Genomic DNA, 4,352 nt, shown 5'->3' with positions numbered 1-4,352 from the left:
TCAGCAGGACCTTTCCTGAGTTTGCGAAGAAATCTAATCAGACGGATAGATGTTCGTGACGTAACACATAAAATAAGCATGGAAAACAACTACTTTAAAGCCAAAGTCCAAGGCATACTTACAACGCACAGGGCCGAATGAGACAAATGTTTGAGTAAATGAGGTTAGGATTGGGACACACACCCCCGCAGACACGCACATCTGTAAAAGACATCGGATAATAGTTCAAATCGATGGGGATTCCGCCTGATTTCCAAAAGGCGATCGACATTCTGAGCCAAATCCCTTTCCGGCAAACTTTCAGAAACCTGAATTATTGCCAAAAATAGGAGGAGTAAACCTTTCATGGCATGAACGGTGAACGGGCTGGAGACCCCCTGGTCGTTAGGGTTCTTCTGGCCCTCTTGCGGAGAGGTGCCAGCCTATTTTCGGCCATTGACTTCAGTGGGACTTTCTCTGGTGGTGACCCGCGGGTATTCTTATGTAAAGTGATAATCATAGGTCAGCTTGGTCTGATTATCTGTTTTTTACCCCGCCCTCTTATGCAGGACTTTCCTTTACACTCCAGGTAAGGAAAAATGGGGGGGGGGGAATGATCCCTCCCCCCGGAGTTTAGCCAGGCATTTTTCTTCGAGGGGTGAGGACCAGTGTTCCCTCTAAACTGAGTTAGTGTGAGCTAGCTCACAGTTTTTTAGCCTCCGGCTCACACATTTTTGTCTCAGCTCAGAAAGGAGGGCTCCAGAGCAAACTGATTTATGCAGTAGTGAAATCACTCGCTCACAACTTTAATGCCAGTAGCTCACAGAGTTGAATTTTTGCTCACAAAACCCCACAGCTTAGAGGGAACATTGGTGAGGACTGGATTATTTTGCATCTTATTTAAAGATGGGGGGGGGGGACCTGGAGGGGAAGGACAGGCTGCATTCATTTGAAAGGGAAGGGGAGATTTGACCTTAATTTCCTTCTCTCCTCCCCCCCCCCCGTCATCCTCGGCCATTGATTGTGAAACCGGCGTGGAGGAGGGGGCAATGAGTTTTCTGTGCGGCCGGGCCACTGCAGCTAGTCCCGTTGTATTCCAGGCTCAATAGAGGGACGTTTCGTCTTGGCTGACCTCTGCTAGCTTTTGTCCAGGGAAGTGCCACCTGTCACAGAAATATAATTAAAGTCGGAGGCATAAATCATTCCAGTGTTGATCACCAAAGTGACTGCGTACAAGTGACACCTCTTTTCCCAGCATAGCTGATCCCTGCCTGTCTCCCAGTTAGTTATGTCTGCCCAGCTGACCCACCCAGACATGTTCCGAGTTCTCCTGGCAGGACCGCAGACAGAAACACCAACAAACAGCCCCAGGGCCAACAACGGACCCTCTGCAAAGGCTGGAGTCTCAAGAGGAATCTGGAGGAAGAGCAAAGGACGGGAACTCTGTGGAAAAGAGGTCGAGGGCAGCCTGAGACAGAAGCACTGAGCTAACTGGCAGAGAGAGAGGACATGAATGCCAGACAGACAGACAGAGACAGAGAGAGAGAGACAGACAGACACAGAGAGAGAGAGAGAGAGAGAGAGACAGAGACAGAGACAGAGACAGAGAAAGAGACAGAGAGACCAGGTGTTGGACTACCTACTTTATTGGGCTGAGAAAGTGGATGGAAATAACTTTTTCACCCTCTCCTTGAATACTAGAATTCCGGGCCACCCAAAGATGATCAATAGATTGAAGACAGATCAGAAGAAGCACTTCTTTACTCAACAAGAAATTGAAGTGTGGAATTCACTCCCAGTGGACATAGCGATGGCCAGGAGCATAGATGGCTTTGAAACAGAGACAGATTGCTGGAGGAGGTGACTAGCCAGGGTGACTAAAGGGAACCTCCATATCCAGAGGTAGCAAACCTTTAAACACCTTTGCTAGGAGGAGACAACACCAGGGGAGGCCTTGGCCTCTGTGCCCTGTTTGTCGAGGCCTCCAGGGCAACTGGTTGGCTGCACTACTAGACGGACGGTCCCATTTGAAGATGGGGGGGGGGGGAATGGGGGGAGGGGGGGGGGGGGGGGGGAAATGCTTCAGTAGTGGGGTCCTGCCCTCCTGATACCGAAAGAAGAGGGGAGCACATCGGATCATGTGTAGAGTGTTTCTCAGGTACCACTCCGTACCAAATGAGAGTAGTGTACAGGCTACCAGACTAGCAGACATTCAAGTTGGCACTCTTCATTTTACGAATTAAGCTATGTTACCGGTGCCTTCTCTCCGTCTACTTCCTGCTGGTTCATCTTTATTCCCTCCCCTCCCCATCGGGATGGAAGTAACGCCGGCTCTTTCTCTCCTGTCCTGTCCCTTCTATTGCAGACGGAGGCCCGACCTCATCTCCCGAGAACCAGAGACCGTCTTGCGTCGCTGCTCAGACACACCAGAAGCCACCAGTCGAGTCAGGAGGCCGAAGGTCCGAGCCTGGCTGCCTGAAGCCCGCGCCAGTGAAACCGCCGAAACCCAGCCGGGCCAAGGGATCGCGCACTTGGCTGTTCTCCTCACTCCGCTTTTGTGCCAGCCCAAGACCCTCCGTGACACTCTGTGCGACGGAAACGCCACGCCAGGCGCGCTCTCGTTTGTGCTGAACTGAGGGAAAGGATATAAAAACCGTCAAGCGAAAAAGTGATCGTCGGCAGGGTCAGGATTCTGTCCTCTAAGGGAATCATTTCAAAATAGCCTAAAACACCACTTTTAGCATTTAGGAAGCTATTTAAAAAGGAGAGGAGAACAGCTACATCTCACACACTAGATCACAGCAGGTCCTTTTCTTATTACAAGAAGAGGTTAAAGGCTATGCCTGTTGTGCGCATTGTTTTGCTTTTCAGAATTTAGGTACCGGCTTGTTGATCTCTGGAGTGAAAGGGAATATTCATTTGCAAGTAACAATGTATAGAAATATTATCCTATACTAGCAGTAAAGCCCGTTGTGAAAGCAATACAACGAGATCTAGAAAGAGGCTCTGGGGCAGTGCTCTGGCTTTGGGCAAACAGTGTCAATTTGCTGTGGTGACCTCAGCAGGGTATAATGACAGAGTCCACTGTTTTCTCCAGAGGAACTGATCTCTGCTACCTGAAGAGCAGTTGTAATAGTGAGTGATCTGTAGCCCTCACCTGGAGATTGGCAGCAATTGTTACCCAGGACAAAATGGCTGGTTTGGAGGGTGGAGTTGGCAACCCCATCTCCTTCCCAGCTAACCATCAACCTACCATTATCTGCCCCTTTGACTTCAGCTGACTTCTGCCCTCCCTTCTGCAGAGCAGTTGTAATTCTGAGTGCTCTCCAGCCCTCACTGGAGATTGGCAACAATGGTTCCCTATGTGGGACTGATTGGTTTGGTGGGTGGAGTCTATGGCAGTGTACCTGTCTGAGGTCCCACCCCTCCTCAAACCTCACCCTCTTCAGGCTCCATCCCTCAAATCTCCAGGAATTTCCCATCTGGAGTTGGCAACCCTATCAGGACTGGGCCCAATGTGTTTTCTCCCAAAGGCCAAAGTAGGTGACAGGACCAAGCTTAGTTGCCTACCAACAGGCACTGAGGGGAATGTAGGGTTGCCAGCTCTAAGGAGGGAAATACCTGGAGGTTTGGGGGGTGGATCCTGTCAGCTGCACAGCAGGGGGCTGAAGAGAATGGTTTGATGGCTGCTGGGCCAAGATTGGCAACAATAGTTCCCCAGGAGCCCCATCGTAAATGCACCAAACAATTCCTAAAGATTTTCCAAAACACTACTCTGTCGATAAATTGCAACAGTTTGAATGAGCACCAAAGCTTTAAGAGCTCTCCAGCTGTCACCTGGAGACTGGCAACAGCTTGTCTGGAGTGTGGGCAGTATGGCATTGTATCTGTCTGAGGTCCCCCTCTTCCTCCTCCTCCTCAGACCCCACCCTCAGCAGGCTTCATCCCTAAAATATCCTGGAAGTTTCCAACCTGGAGTTCGCAACCCTATGTCCTTTCCACGCAACCATCAGCCTACCTTGATCTGCCTGTCTGTCCTCTGGTTTACATCCCCCCCCCACAGCCTCTGCCAAGGGAAAGGGCAGTTTTTCCCTGCAGTGGGAACCAAAGCAGCTGACATCCTCCTCAGAATACACCAGGTCCCATATTCCAACTGTCTTGGGGAGGGGGGGAGTTTGAGGTGTGGAATGGAGTGAGGTCCAATCAGCTTCCATATGCAAAAGACCATGAAACGCTGGGCGGGACTGCACAAAGCAGCCAGTCACCCCAGCCAGCGTCTTCTGAGTGGCAGTTCTTCCGGCAAAACTCTAAAGGAGTGCATTTTGGAATGTTGGACTACGGCTTTATATATAAGGAGAGATTAGTCAAGGAGG

The sequence above is a fragment of the Gekko japonicus genome, unplaced genomic scaffold (genome assembly GCF_001447785.1).
Source record: "Gekko japonicus isolate JY-2015 unplaced genomic scaffold, Gekko_japonicus_V1.1 scaffold1568, whole genome shotgun sequence".
Classification (NCBI taxonomy): domain Eukaryota; kingdom Metazoa; phylum Chordata; class Lepidosauria; order Squamata; family Gekkonidae; genus Gekko; species Gekko japonicus.
The sequence above is the reverse complement of the archived record's forward strand: the minus strand, read 5'-3'. Positions refer to the sequence as shown.